A 16,980-nucleotide genomic window follows, 5' to 3' on the forward strand; every position below is an offset into this window, starting at 1 on the left:
TCATATCACATAGGACTAAGAGTTGTGGATGGCAGACGCCTACCTAACAGCCACTACACAGATCTGCAATGGTCCCAGATTGGCCTGCATTCACCTCGCTGTTTCTGCTGACATGTTGAAAAGTAACTCACCCTAGCTTGTTTCTAATTTTTGTAGAGACATCTGAGCTGGCAAAGGAAGAACTCAGGTGGGCCCCTTGATAAGACTTTTCAGCATGTGGGAATGCAACTCCCTTGGTTAAGATGTCTAGCTAAAGAGTTACAGGATATACTGGGAAGTCTGCCACCCACACCTTTTAAAGATGATTCCTTGACACCAATTTAGCGATTTGAAAATTTAGCATAAGTGATTCTCATTTGATCAATTGCTTTTAGGGAATCTGTCAAAACCGCTCACTTACTCTAGCCCACCACTCATTTCGAAATTCCAAAATAACACTAACTGGGGCAGTGGCTGGGAACAGCTATAGTCGCTAGAATGGAGACAGCCTGGTGTGGTGGCTTGGACCCAGTGGTAACTTCTTAGGTGGTGTTTATTGGGCTTCCCAAGCTAACAATGAGGAGAAGCTGACCTTATGTTGCCAACCACTTGGTTTGAACACAAGCTGAGCACTGAGAAACGCTGGACTCAGTGACCAGTGGAGGATGAGAAGCCCTATATCTACTGGCACCATGCTTAGCCATGGCTATCAGAACTTCAGGGCAGAGGAAACCTTGAAGCAGACCAAGAGGTGATCTTTGGATTCACAGTCCTCTCCTAGAGTTACAAAGCTCACCTATATTTTTTTCCCTCAACTCTCTCAAGGGCTGTGTCGTGAATTTGTTTTTCTGTGAATAAGCATATCAATGAAGCTGCTGGCTGGAATCATATTGTGTTAGTTATTTATTGCTGTGTAACAAATAACCCACAAACTGAGTGACTTCACACACTATCTTCATGTCTGGGCATCAGGAATCCAGGCACAACTTAGCAGAGTCTCTAATAAGGCTGCAATAAAAGGTTTTGGGCAGGGGTGTAGTCATTGCATGGCTCAACTGGGGAAGGGTCCACTTTTAAGCTTACTTAGGTGGTTGTTGGGAGGATTCAGTTACTTACAGGTTGTTGGGCTGAGGGCCTCAGCTCTTTGCTGGCTGCTGGCCAGAGATTGCCCTCAGTTCTTTGCCACAAGGCCTCTCCAATGTAGCAGTTTATTTCATCAATATGCCCAACCTGAAGAGGCAATGAAGAGAGTTGGATTAACAGTCTATGGTACCCTAATCACTGAAGTGGTATCCCATCAGTATTTCAATATTATTTTCCTTAGATACGAGTTGCTAGGTCCAACCCACACTCTATAGCTGTGGATACCAGAGGAGAGAACACTGAGATCCATGTCAGAAGCTCTTGAGTAGACATAGCATAATGGAAAAACATTGGCCCAGGAGTCAGGAATCTTGTCTTTTAATTCTGCCTCTGTTGTTAGCTAGCTGTGGAACATTAGCTATTTTCTTTATCTTCTCCTTACTATATTTTCCTCATTATTGGAAAGGGACAAATAATACCTGCTTTAAAGATGAAACAAGGTAAAAAGTATACAGATACTCTGGGGAGCTTTTGGTAAATATTGTCTTATTTGGATTTCCAGTGAAGATGGCAGAGTAGGTAAACACTATGCTTGCATCCTCTCATGACCACATCAAAGTTACAACAAAACTACAGAACAACCATAATTGACAATCACCTGAAGTCTAGCTGAATCAAAGCCCTACAACTAAGAACATACAGAAAAAGCCACCTCGAGACTGGTAGGAGGGGCACAAATGCAGAATGATCTGATCCCATACCTGTGTGAGACCATTAAAACTCAAGAGGGATATCTCAGCTGCAGACATCCTCCCTAGAGGAGCAAGGGGACCCAATCCCAAACCAGTCTCTCCAGCCCAGAGTATTACTGCTGGGGAGAGGAATCCTCATAACTTCTTGTTGTGAAAACAAGCATAGATTTTAGCTGAGAGATGGATGGCTCATACAGATCCAGGCAATCCTCTTAAAGGGCCTGGACTTGTATGTACCCATTGATGGACTCACTCACTTTGAGCTCAAGTGCTGGGGCAGGACCTTGAAAGGCATCAGAGACATACAGGAAGGAACTGTGTTGTCTACTCATAGGACAAGGGCTGGAAGGGCAGCTGGAGGAATTGGTGGAAGCCATTGTTCTTTTGTTGAGCACTCCCTCTTCCCAGCATGCAGACAAAGGTGGGTGCCATATCTGAGTCTCCATCAATCTAGCTAACACCATGTATTTCCCCTGCCCTGATGATTCTGAGACTCCTCCCACCCAACTTTCAGTCACACCCAACCCAATTCCAGTGGATTTTCTGGACAAAGGCCTGCCCTGGCTCATGCTGCAGATGTTCCCAAAATCTTTCATGGGTTTACAAAACCCAAACAAGCAGCATCTGGCTTCAACGTGTCCCCTACCTCTGGGTGAGTAGCCCTAAGTCTGGCACTAGCAACAGCTGGTTTTGGTTCTTGTCTAGGCCTCTTGAGACACCTCCAAGCACAAAGCTCGTTGTGGCTACTTGCAGATTGCTTTGTGGCTCATTCCAGGTGGCTCCCAGCAGGTCACAGGCTACAGCACAACTTGGCCTGCAGTGAGCCTGCACTAAGCCCCAGGGCTGGCATGCCCAGTGGCCAGTTTTGGAATGAGCCAGATCATCACCTGGCCACGTTCAAGGATGACACACCCAAAGGGCAGATGGAATAGGTATCATAGATTAGCTATAGTGAATCCTGCTCTATTGGGGTCAGGTCATGTACATTAACTCCTCCATTGTAGTCAGGGCCAGTCCTAACAACTAGTCAGCCTAAGGGTCAATCCCTCTCATTGACTTGCAAACAGCAACAAAGGTTCAAATACAGCAGGAGGACACACACCACCCACACAAAACACATACCTGGAGGACTCAGCTCTGGTAACCAGGGAGACTGTGCCACTGTACCCCACAGCACACTTACCACATAAGACCACATAAGACTGGGAGACGTAGCAGCCCTACCTAATATATAGAAATAGATACAGGGAAGCACCCAGAATGGGGAGAAAAAGAAACATGTCCCAAATGAAAGAGCAGAACAAAGCTCCCAAAAAAGAACTAAACAAAACTGGAGAGAATCTATCAAATGCAGAGTTTCAAAAACTGGTTATAAGGATGATCAATAATCTCAGGGAAAACATCCACAAAGAGGTAGGAAATATAAAAATGGAGATAGAAAACATATGAAGGAACCAGTCAGAAATATGGAATACAATAACTGAAATGAAGAATACAATAGAGGAAATCGAGAGTAGATTAGATGAAGCAGAGGATCAAATCAGCAATTTGGAAGATAAGGTAGTAGAAAACACCCAATCAGAACAGCAAAAAGAAAAAAATCCAAAAAATTAGGAAAGTAAGTGGCCTTTGGGACAACATCAAGCATACTAGCATTCACATCACAGGAATGCCAGAAGGAGAAGAGACAGAGCAAGGAGTTGAAAACCTATCTGAGGATTTAAAGACAGAAAACCCTCCTAACTTGGTGAAGGAAATAGACAGATAAGCCAAGGAAATGCAGAAAGTCCCAAACAAGCTGAACTGAAGCAGGCCCACACCAACACACATTATAATTAAAGATCAAAGACAAAGAGATAATCTTTTTTTTATTAAAGTTTATTGGGGTGACAGTTGTTAGCAAAGTTACATAGATTTCAGTTGTAAAATTCTGCAATATATCATCTGTATATCATATTGTATGTTCACCACCCAGAGTCAGTTCTCTTTCCATCACCATATATTTGATCCCCTTTACCCTCATATACCACCCCCCTCCACCCTTAGCCTCTGGTAACCACTGAACTATTGTATGTGTCTATGAGTTTTGTTTCTTCATTTGTTTTTCTTGTTCCTTTGTTGTTTTCAGTTTTATATACCACATATCAGTGAAATCATAACGTTATCACTTTTTCTGTCTGACTTATTTCACTTAGCATTATTATCTCATGATCCGTCCACGTTGACACAAATGGCACTACTTCATTTTTTCTTATGGCAGAATAGTATTTCATTGTGTATATATACCACAAATTTTTTTCCAACCATCTATCGAAGGACACTTTTGTTGTTTCCATGTTTTGGCCACCATAAAGAAAGCTGCAATGAACTTCGAAGCATATATACCTTTATCAATAAATATTTTCGCATTTCTGAGGTAGATACCCAGGAGAGGGATTGCTGGGTCATATGGTAATTCTATTCGTAATTTTTTGAGGAACCTCCACACTGCCTTCCATAATGGCTGCACCAGTCTGCATTCTCACCAACACTGTTATGAGGGTTCCTTTTTCTCCACAGCCTCTCCAACATTTGTTGTTCTTTGTATTGTTGATGATAGACAAAGAGAGAATCTTAAAAGCAGCAACAGAGAAGCAGTTAGTTACCTACAAGAGAGCTCCAATAAGACTGTCTGTTGATTTCTCAATAGAAACTGCTGGCCAGGAGGGATTGGCACAAAATATTGAAAGCAATATAAACCAATGACCTGCAACAAAGATTACCCTACCCAGGAAAGCTATCATTTAGAATCAAATGACAGATAAGGAGCTTCCAAGACAAGATAAAGCTGAAGGAGATAATCACCACCAAGCCAGTATTACCAGGAATGTTGGAGGGACTTTTTTAAGATGAAAAAAAAAGATAAAAAATATGAATAATCAAATGGCAATAATACATATCAATCAACAATTACTGGAGAAAGCCCACCTTCCAGGTACCCCCCCTTCCCCATTGTGTGAATAGCTGGAACAGTGCAGAGAAAATACAACACTCCAGAATGAGAGAGAATAAAAGGCTGCAGCAGGACAGAAAATAAAACATTCCACCAATACCTACTGCAAAGCAAAAGAAATACCTCTTCCTTTCAATCTGTTGCAGAACCCACTCCTATAGATGCCTAGGAAGAGAAACAATAACTCATTAATTGCCATGAATAACCAAACTAACAAGGCAGCTGAGAAAGAAAATGAAAAATCTCCAGAAAATGAACTTAAAGACATGGATATATGTGACTTAAGTGACAGAGAATTCAAGATTGCAGTTCTGAAAAACTCAACGAGATACAAGAAAACACAGACAGGCAGTTTAATGAACTCAGAAACACATCAAAGAACAAAAGTGAAGATTTTACCAAAGAGATTTAAATTTTAAAAAAGACCCCAATAGAGTTTCTGATGATTAAGAACTCAATAAAAGAAAGGAAGAATGAAATAGCCAGCTTAGGTAATAGAGCTAATCAGATGGAGGTAAGAATCAGTGACATCAAAGATAGAAATTGGAAAATGACAAGGATGGAAGACAGAGACTTGAGAGTTAACACAAATGAAAGAACTCTACAAGAACTTTCTGATTCCATCAGAAAGAGCAATATAAGAATAATGGGCATACCAGAAAGAGAAGAAAGAGAGAAGGGAACAGAGAATATGTTCAAACAAATTGCTGATGAGAACTTCCCAAACTTGTGGAAAGAACTGGATCCTCAAATCCAAGAAGCAAATAGAACACCTAATTACCTCAATCCCAACAGGCCTTCTCCAAGGCACATTGTATTGAAGCTGTCTAAAATCAACGACAAAGAAAGAATCCTCAAGGCAGCCACAGAAAAGAAGACAGTAACCTACAAAGGAAAGCCCATTAGATTATCATCAGATTTTTCAGCAGAAACTCTACAAGCCAGGAGCGAGTGGAATCAAATATTCAAACTGTTCAAAGAGAGAAGTTAGGAACCAAGAATAATACATCCAGCAAAGATACACTTTTGATACTATGAAAGAAGAATAAAGACCTTCCCAGAATACAGAAGCTGAGGAAATTTTCTAATGCACGACCTGCACTACAAGAAATACTGAAGGAGGCTATTCAACCTGAAAAAAAAAAGCCAAACCATACAAAAGCATGAGTAGTATGACGAACAGACAGAAGCAGGAAATGGCAACCCCTACACCAAATAGGACACTGTACACTTAAACATAACATACAAGGTAAAGAAGTATTAAAAAAAACAAACTTGAAAAACAAAGAGGAAAACGACAACTTGCTACTGCAGTACAGAAATCAACTCACATGATAAATGGGGATGATTTGTGACAACAAAGCCATAAAAGGAGAGAGGTCTGAACCAGCACAAGGGAATGGAGAAAGGAAGCATGCTGAAGATAATGGAATATTCTACATATGAAACTTTATTTTAATAAATTTAACGGTAACCACTCAAAAAACACTCAGAACTTCCATCACCAGTGGGTGGTGAACACACAATGGGATTTATAGATGATGTAATACAGAATTGTACACCTGAAATCTATGCAATTTTACTAACAATTGTCACCCCAATAAATTTGAAAAATAAGTTAAAAAAAAACACACTGAGAAATGAAATATTTAACATAAAAAAGAAGAAACAGAGGGAAAATCATAGACTACCACCCCAATGAAATAATATACAGCAACAAAAAGGCAAACAAATAATGGAGACTCCGTCCTACCAGAAAACCAGATAGACTATAGGAAATCTTCATATATCAATAATCACCCTAAAAGTAAATAGACGGAATTCACCAATAAAAAGGCACAGAGGAGCAGATTGGATCAAAAAACTAAACCCAACCATACGCTGTCTCTAGAGACATATCTCAGCTACAAGGACAAATATAGACTCATAGTGAACGGGTGGAAATTGACACCCCATGCAAATGATATCCAGAGAAAAGCAGGTGAAGCCATGCTGATTTCAGATGAAACACACTTCAGGATGGAAAAGGTAACAAGAGACAAAGTTGGATATTTCATAGTGATAAAGAGGACTATACAACAAGAAGACATAACAGTCATCAATATTTATGCCCCCAGTGAGGGAGCACTGAAACATACAAAGCAATTACTAACAGAACTAAAGGGAGAATTTGACCATAACAGAGTTATAGCAGGGGACCTATATAAGTCATAAACAGCTATGGATAAATGAGACAAACAGAAAGTCAGTAAAGGAATATCAGCCATAAATGACACATTAGATAAACTGGGCATAAATGACATTTATAGAGCACTTCATCCTAGAACATCAGACTATATATTCCTTTCTCTTTTTTTTAAATTCAAGTTTATTGGGGTGACAATTGTTAGTAGTTACATAGATTTCAGGTGTACAATTCTGTATTACATCATCTATAAATCTCATTGTGTGTTCATCACCCAGAGTCATTCTCCTTCCATCACCATATATTTGATCCCCCTTACCCTCATCTCCCACCCACCACCCCCCTTACCTTCTGGTAACCACTAAACTATTGTCTGTGTCTATGAGTTTCTGTTTCTCATTTGTTTGTCTTGTTCTTTTGTTGTTTTTGGTTTATATACCACATATCAGTGAAATCACATGGTTCTCTGCTTTTTCTGTCTGACTTATTTCGCTCAGCATTACACTCTCAAGATCCATCCATGTTGTCACAAATGTTCCTATATCATCTTTTCTTACACTTCCATTGTGTATATATACCACAACTTCTTTATCCATTCATCTATCGAAGGACATTTTGGTTGTTTCCATGTCTTGGCCACCGTAAACAAAGCTGCAATGAACATTGGAGCACACGTGTCTTTATCTCTAAATGTTTTCAGATTTTTTGGGTAGATACCCAGGAGAGGGATTGCTGGGTCATATGGCAATTCTATTCGTAATTTTTTGAGAAACCTCCACAGTGCCTTCCATAACAGCTGCACCAGTCTGTATTCCCACCAACAGTGTATGAGGTTTCCTTTTTCTCCACAGCCTCTCCAACACTTGTGACTATTTGTCTTGTTGATGATAGCCATTCTGACTGGGGTGAGGTGATATCTCATTGTGGTTTTGATTTGCATTTCTCTGATGATTAGTGATGTTGAACATTTTTTCCTATGTCTATTTGCCATTTGTATGTCCTCTTTGGAGAAATGTCTCTTCAAGTCCTCTGCCCATTTTTCAATTGGGTTGTTTATTTTTTTGTTGTTGAGTTGCATGAGTTCCTTGTATATTCTGGATATTAGCCCCTTATCAGAGGCACTGTTTGCAAAAATTTTCTGCCATTCAGTTGGTGGCCTCTTTATTTTGTCGATGGTTTCTTTTACTGTGCAGAAGCTTTTAAGTTTCATATAGTCCCATTCATTTATTTTAAGACTATATGCTCTTTTCTAGTGTACATGGAACATTCTCAAAGATAGACCATATATTGGGACATAAATGTAGCCTCTGCAAATTTAAGGAGATTCAAATCATACCAAGCATATTCTCTGATCACAAAGCTTTGCAATTGGATATGAACTGCAAAGAGAAAGCAGGAAAAACCACAAATATGTGGAGATTAAACAACATACTTTTAAAGAACGACTGGGTCAAAGAAGAAATAGGAAGAGACATTGAAAGATGCATAGAAACCAATGAGAATGAAAATGCATCCTACCAATATTTTGGGGATGCAGCTAAAGCAGTTTTAAGAGGGAAATTTATATCATTACAAGCCTTTCTCAAGAAACAAGAAAAACCCCAGATAAATAACCTCACATTGCATCTTAAAGAACTAGAAAAAGAAGAACAAATGAAACCCAAAATCAGCAGAAGAAAGGAAATAATAAAAATTAGAGCAGAACTAAATGAAATAGACAACAACAACAAAATAGAAAGAAGTAATGCAAGCAAAAGCTGGTTCTTTGAAAAGATTAATAAAATTGACATACCCTTTCCTAGACTCACTAAGATAAAAAGAGAAATCACACAAATAAACAAAATCAGAAATGAAAGAGGGGAAGTTACCACGGATGCCACAGAAATACAAAGGATCATCCAAGAATACTATGAAAGACTATATGCAACTTAATTCAATAACCTAGAAGAAATGGACAAGTTCTTAGAAATATATAACCTTCCTAGGCTGAATCATGAAGAGCTGCAAAACCTAAATATACTGATCTACAGTAAGGAAATTGAATCTGTCATCTGAAACTTTCCTAAAAGTCTAGGAGCAGATGGCTTCACTAATGAATTCTACCAAACATTCAAAGAGGATCTAATACCTGTCCTACTCAAACTCTTCCTAAAGATTGAAGAAGAGACAATACTCCCTAACTCATTTTATGAGGCCAATATTGCCCTGATACCAAAACCTGGTAAGGATAACACAATGAAAGAAAATTACAGACCAATGTCTCTGATGAGTACAGATGCAAAAATCCTAAACAAAATTCTATCAAATTGAATGTAATAATGCATTTAAATGTTTATACATCATGACCAATTGGGATTCATCCCAGGGGCACAAGGATGGTTCAACATATGCAAGTCAATCAATGTGATACACCAGATAACAAAATGAAGGAGAAAAATCATAAAAACAATTACTTTCAATATAAATTGATTAAATACTCCAATCAAAGATAGGATGGCTGAATGGATAAGAAAACAAGACCCTTACATATGCTGCCTACTAGAGAGTTACTTCAGATCGAAAGAATACACCAACTGAAAGTAAAGGGATGGAAAAAGATATTTCATTAAAGTGGAAAAAAACAAACAAAATACTGGCATAGCAATACATATAGCAGAGAAATAGACTTTAAAAGAAAGGCTATAACAAGAAGCAAATAAGGACCTAGTGATCCCACTTCTTGGTATTTATTGGAAGCAACCCAAAATGCTACTTCAAGGGGACATCTGCATCCATATCAGGTCAGACAATTAAATTGAAGAACTCATCCTAGAAAAAGAGCTGCATACCTCATTTTGAATATCACTAAATTCACCTTTGAAGTACTCCCCTTGGGAAGCTATGCACTAATGCCAGTGCCTAGTCCACACTTCAAAGCAATATTGGAACTCTTTCTGGAATGGCCATCAGAGCCATTACCTGTCGTCGTATTACCCTTGGTATCTTGAATGTCATGAAAATATCTTCCTTTCAATATTTGCTTTATCTTCAGGTAAAGAAAGAAGTCATTGGGAGCCAGATCAGGTGAGTAGTGAGGATGTTGCAATACAGTTATTTGTTTACTGGCTACAAACTCCCTCACAGACAGTGCCGTGTGAGCTGGTGAATTGTCATGACGCCAGAGCCATAAATTGTTGGCAAAAAGTTCAGGTCATCTACCTTTTTCACACAGTCTTTTCAGCACTTGCAGATAGTAAACTTGGTTAACTGTTTGTCCAGTTGGTACAAATTCATAATGAATAATCCCTCTGATATCTGAAAAAGGTTAACAACATCGTTGCAACAAGTTCGCAAACTTAATTTTCAGAACTCGTATAGTCAATAATATTGTGATAGTGTGGTATGATGTCAGATGGTTGTTGGACTTATCATGGTGATCACTTCTTTAGTTATATGAATGTTGATTAACTTTGATTTACACCTGATCGTAATATAATATTGTTTGTTAGCTATATTTTAATGAAAATTAAAAAAAAAAAAACAAATAAAAAATACTGTCTCATTTTCTGGGTTGAGCGTTCCATCTACCTGCATTCATTCAGGATAATGGTGTGTAATTTGTAAGTCATAGGCAATTGAGCTGGATCTTTGCTTTCAATCTGAGCTCTGATATTAACTATGTGACCTTTGTCTAATTAGTTGCTGACTCTAAGCATCCATTTGCCCATCTGTAAAATGGGAATGATGGTGATACCTACCTCACAGAGTTGTAAGGAATACATAAAATAGCATTTATAGAACATTTAGTAGGACATTTGGCACATAGTAAGATCTCAATAAATGTGACTTACTAATTTTGTTCTTATTATTTTGCAATCATGTGTGGGGGGCATACGCACATACTTCTAAAAAAGAATTCCACAATAATGTCTTAGGGTATTTCAGTGTCATTATCACCTCAGCAGAGGTTGGTACTCTTTCTTTTAATTTCAAACTCTCATCTCTCCTCCCCCTGCACACACACACACACAAACAAACAAACACACACATACAAGTGTATACACACACTTTTACTTCACATTTCTCTCCTACATTTTATTTCTATATTTTCTTTATGAGAATGACAGCTAGAGAGTAAAACTGAAGGATAACCTATTTCCTGGGAGATGGTCACAGTAACCTACTTGGAGAGCTCAAATATTCCCAAAGAAGATAGATAGGTGATAGATAGATAGACAGACAGACAGACAGACAGACAGATAAAGGGAAAGAAGCCCAGGCGTGATTTAAAAAAAATAAATCGATCCTGAGAGCAAAAAATGCAGGTCACCTTCCATAAGCAAGAGGCTGTGGACAAAGACACTTTGATGATCACATGGTTATTACTTCTCCACTCCCCCCTCTTCAACAATGTATAAAATCCAATTTTTGCATGAGATTGTTTGGCTGATCTTTTAGATAACCTCTTTATTTCTCCATGGATGCTGCTGTTTCAGTCCTTTGGTAATTTTCCAAGTCAGGGCACATACATTAGAGTGGGGCCAAAGGGTGTGCTTGCTGTTACCATTCATCTATATTTTTTACAGGACAACCTCTGTATACTGTCTGAAGTACTGCACTTCCTTGAAATTGACCTTGACAGCTGTGCCAAGACCTGTAGTATAGTGGAAGGAACTCGAGACTACCAGAGAAGAGACCTAGGTTCTCATTTCACCTCTGCTGCTATTCACCATATGACCTTAGGTAAGGCTGTCCTCTGAACCTTACTTCCTTGTTTTCTCAATGGCAATGATAATATATTGCCTGCTGACCTCATAGCCTTGTTGGGAAGCTCAACTGAGATATCAGGAAAGCATCCTGAAACACATTCAGTGCTATGCTAATGTAGGTAGTTGTGGTCAACAAGGGTCAGATTCTGCCTCTTGTTTTATGTCCTGCACTCTGCAGGAACTTGTCCAAAGCTCTTAGTCTCAGTTTATTTACCATAAAATAGCCACTGCAATTCCCAGAGGGAATTGTAAGCAGTTGGCTGAATTTTCCCAAACCACCTGTTGTTCTTTACTGTAACTAATGTCATGCTGGGGACTGAATGGCTCCTGACATGAGAGTGGGGTGGAAGTGGTATGGTGTGGCAGCAGACAGATGTTGTGGTCATGACTATGAGATATTATTAGCTATATGTTTTCAGGTTTTCCTAGAGAGAGGAAGAAACAAGTAGAAAATGCTTTTAAAATAGAATTTTAAATGCTGTGCAAGATATTACATTTTAGCCTACCTTATTTATTATTATTCTTACTTTGTTGAGCACAGTGCCAAGTTCTTTACATGCAGTATCTCATTCCATCTTCACTTCACCCCTGTGAAGGAAGTATTAAATATATGAGGAAATTGAAGTTCCAAGAGAGGATAGATTTCTCAAAATCAAACAGCTTGGAAATAGCAGAGCCTCTCTCCAAACTCATCTTGAGAGGTGAATGAAACCAGCCCCAAATTACAGGTCAGAGGTTAGTAAATAAACAGAGTGGTAAGTAAACTCCTTAAAGATAAATGGCTAGTCAGTGGAAAGCCTGACCAAAGGCCATACTTACTATCTGTATATTTTATTGCCATTCCCATCAGCTCAGTGATCTCTAAGCAGTCATTCTTGAACGTGTACTAAGTGCAGGGGGCTTGCTGAAGGAGGTGGCAGTGGACATAGACCAGAGGCCAGATGAGACACCAAGAGACACAAAGCTAAGTTTGACTGTCTATGGCAGTGTGTTGAGTGTCTGTTGAGTAAGTAGGAAGGCCGGTGGCCCAAACCATGGCTGCTTTCTCATTCAGGCCCAAAGCAAACCATTATATGTCAAAGGGTCTAAACATGCAGGCTTAATATACGTATTAACAAATTTATTTACAGAAAGCTTGTCCAGTTTCTACTAGCCATGTATAAGAGTGTGCATAGGACATTCTCTTGCCAGCATTAAGTCCTCTATTTTTTATAAAAATTGTTTATTTGATGGGCAAAATTTCCACTGCTTCATTTTTATGTATTTTATTACTAGGTGACATTGAATAATTTTCACATATTTAATAGCCATTTAGTTTTCTCGTTTACAAAGTGTTTGTATCCTTTGCCCATTTAACCATTAGAGTCTTAGTATTTTTCTTAACAAATGTGTAAAGTCTTTGTATATAAATGCTATCAACTCCCTGTCACATTTGTGGTGATTTTTTTTAGAAGGTTGTTGGTTCCCTGCAAGTGTTTTGAAATTGAGAGGATTTCCATTTGGTGATTGGTTTGGTGTGGATGGCTTTTTAAATCTTCCCACATTCCTTGCTTGTTAAAAAAAAAAAAAAAAAAAAAAAAAAACTGGTCTTTTCTTGGTATTGTGGTTTTTTCCTCTCAAGGAAAAGCAAGTTTTTCAGTTTTGGACTGAAGAAGAGTGAATATTTTCTTTCCCTTAATCAGAAAGTCAGCATAACTCTGGCAAGAAACAAATCAAGCCTGTAAAGTAACAGACAGCACAGGTCTACTATGTTCCTAGGACAGTGCCTGGTATATAGTAGGTACTAAGAAAAAATAAATCAAGTATGAATCTTCCCCAAGAATCATCATCATCAGTTATAGCCTCATGACTTATCACCTGAGTTGTGAGGCAAACTCCCTTCTTTCTCTCTTTCTCTCAAATTCTTCTTTCCCAATATTTAAAAAAATTATCAGATTACAACAGGAAGAGGATATCTATAGGTATTCATAGGTCTTTAGCACTAATAATCTCTCTTTCAACAAGGGATTCCCAAGATGCCCTAGGTTTCTTGTGAATATAATGGAGAGGCCTGCAACATAGTCATTAAAAGCCCAGATTCTGGTGACAGAAAGATCTGGGTTCAAATCCAAGTACTGAAACTTACCAGCTGTTTGGCTATTTGCAAATTATTTGACTTCCCTATGCCTCAACTTCTATCTCTGTAAAATAAAGATGATAGTATTTCCTATCTCACAGAGTAGAAATGGTTCTGAGGATCAAGTGAGATAATGTATGCAAAGCGTCAGACACAGAATAGGTAAGCACTCATTGAATGGTAGCTGCAATTATATCAATAATAATGATGTATTTATTGGGAGCAGGAGGCAAGGATGGAGGTAGTGTCAGGGACTGTATCATAATGGACATTGATTCAAGTTCAAACTCTCTCATCAACTCACTATTTGACTTTGTAGGAGTTCCTTTCCTTTGTGGGTCTGGTGCTTTGATAGTAAACTGCCCTGCTATTCTGTGCCCAGCTGGGCTATGGTAACTAGCCCTATCATTGTTATAGCAATGGTAGCAGTGTCCTAATCTGCATTGTGCTTAGGAAAAGGCCTTTCTGAGGTTATATATAATGTGGTCTATGGGACTCCAGAAGGAGTAAGTATTAGGACCAATGGTGTGCATGTTACACAGAGGTTTCAACGCAATAAAAGTTTTTCATAGTGCAGTGATTCAGTAAAAAACCACATTGCCTGGGTTAGAATCCTGACTCAGACACTTGCTAGCTGTCTGACTTTGAGTATCTTAGGTTTTCTGACACTCAGTTTCCTCACTATAACATGGGGATAATAATAGTACCTACATAATATGGTTGTTATTAAGATTAAATAGTTTAATATTTGTGATTTGCTTAGATCAATATCTGACATATATGAAGCACAATATAAGGGCTTTTTAAATAACAAAATTGAAAATATTGGAAGTTCACTAAAAGTTGGAGGAAATGCTCTGATGGGTAGCAAGTTCTCTGTCACTCCCAGAATATCAGTAGAGGCTGGAGGTATTAAATATATATCAAAAGAGAATTACACAAGAGTTTTCGGTTCAAGATGGCAGAGTAGGTAAATGCTGTGCTCACCTCCTGTCAGGACAACATCAATTACAACCAAACTAGAGAACAATGATCATTGAGAATCCCCCGAAGTCTAGCTGAACTGAAGCCCTACAACTGCAGACATACAGAAGAAGCCACCTGGAGACTGGTAGGAGGGGCGGAGACATGGAATGAGCTGGTCCCCCACACATGTGTGACCATTAAAAACCAGGAGGTATATCTCATCTGCAGAAGTACCCCCTGGAGGATTGAGGGATCCTAGCCCCATACCAGGTTCTCCAGCCCTACACCAGGCTCTCCAGCCCAGGGTTCCAGTGCCAGGGAGAGAAGTCTCCATAACTTCTGGTTGTGAACACCAGTGGAGATTGTGGCTGAGTGAGATGGAGGGCGAGTGGCGTCCGAGGCACATCTGTTAAAAAGAGCTCCCACAGACTTTTCCACTGACGGACTCACTGTGAGCTCCACCGCTGGAGCGGTGGCTCAAAAAGTGCCAGGGACATACAGAGAAAAGCTGAATTGTCTGCCCTTTGGGCAAGGGCTGGAGGGGCAGCTTTCCCCCAAAGGGAGCAGCTTGTGGAAATCATGTTTCTTTGTTGAACTGTCCCCCATCCCTGTGTGCAGATGCCACATCTGAGTCTCCATCAAACTGGCTATCACATTTTGTTCCATCCTAGTGATTCCCAGAGACCCTGTCCCACCCAACTTTCAGGCACACCAAAGCTGCTTCTAGTGGATTTTTTCATGCAAACAACCTGTTTTAGCTCATGTTGTGGACTTTTCTAAAGTCTCTCAAAGATTCACAAAACCAAAACAACCAGCATGTAGCATCAGCATGTTCTGTACCTCTGGCTGAGCAGCCCTAAGCCTGGCACTAGTGACAGCCAGCCTCAGCTCACAGATTGGCCTCTTGAGGCACCTCTAAGCTCAGTGCAGGTGGTGATCATTTGTGGATTACTTTGTCACTCATACCAGGTGGCCCTGGGCAGAGCACAGGCTGTGGCTAAACTTGGTCTGCAGTGTATTCCCTCCCAGGAGTGCCCAAGTGGGCACATCTGGTGGCCATCTTTGGACCAAGCTGGAGCATCACCTGGCTGCCTCCAAAAACAACACACCCAAAGGGCAGATTGGGCAAGCACCAGAGACCCACTAAAGTGAACCCTGCTCTATATGGTCAGCCCTTGTACCACAGCTCATCCACTGTAGTCATAGTCAGTCCTTATAACCAATCAGCCTGAGGGTCAATCCCTCCCATTGAAGTGCAAACAGCAACTAAGGATCAACTACTTCAGGAGAGCACACAGAATGAATACAAGGGGCACACCTGGGTCACTCGGCTCTGGTGACCAGGGAGACTGTGTCACTGGGTCCTACAGGACATCTACTACATAAGGCCACTCTCCTAAGACTGGGAGATATAGCAGCCCTACATAGAAGCAAACACAGAAAGGCAGCTAAAATGGGGAGGCAAAGAAACATGTCCCAAATAAAAGAACTGAACAAAGCATTAGAAAAAGAACTAAACAAAATGGAGACAAGTGATCTACCAGATGCAGTGTTCCAAACACTGGCTATTAGGATGCTTAGTGTTCTCAGGGAGAATTTCAGCAAAGAGATAGGAAACATAAAAATGGAGATAGGAAACAAAAAAGAACTAGTCAGAAATATAAACTACAATAACTGAAATGAAGAATACATTACAGGGAATCAACAGTAGATTATATGAAGCAGAGGATCAAATTAGCAACTTAGAAGATAAGGTAGCAGAAAACACCCAATCAGAGCAGCAAAAAGAACTCATAGACACAGACAATAGTTTAGTGGTTACCAGAGGGTAAGGGGGTGGGGGGTGGGGGTGGGAGATGAAGGTAAGGGGGATCACATATATGGTGATGGAAGGAGAACTGACTCTGGGTGATGAACACACAATGGGATTTATAGATGATGTAATACAGAATTGTACACCTGAAATCTATGTAATTTTACTAACAATTGTCACCCCAATAAATTTAATTTAAAAAAAAAAGAAAAAAAGAATCCAAAAACTGAGGAGAGTTTAAGGGGCTTCTGGGACAACATTAATCATACCAATATTCAAGTTATAGGGGTACCAGAAGGAGAAGAGAGAAAGGAATTGAAAACCTACTTGAAGAAAAGGTAATGGA

General features: G+C 39.6%; 1 protein-coding gene across 4 annotated transcripts in view; it reads left to right on the forward strand.

The window, feature by feature from the left end:
- PAK3 (p21 (RAC1) activated kinase 3) overlaps nucleotides 1–16,980 on the forward strand; it is a 408,807-nt gene that overhangs the window by 105,963 nt on the left and 285,864 nt on the right. For 2 of the 4 annotated variants that reach the window (XM_088794993.1, XM_088794991.1), the window contains one exon: nucleotides 11,557–11,713. The exons of the other annotated variants lie outside the window; for them this stretch is intronic. The gene's annotated coding sequence lies outside the window, so the exon portion shown is untranslated. The remainder of the gene's footprint in view (nucleotides 1–11,556; nucleotides 11,714–16,980) is intronic. 4 annotated transcript variants of the gene reach the window in all.

This window comes from Rhinolophus sinicus, chromosome 18 (assembly GCF_057876585.1).
Source record: "Rhinolophus sinicus isolate RSI-liver-muscle chromosome 18, RSI-T2T, whole genome shotgun sequence".
NCBI lineage: Eukaryota > Metazoa > Chordata > Mammalia > Chiroptera > Rhinolophidae > Rhinolophus > Rhinolophus sinicus.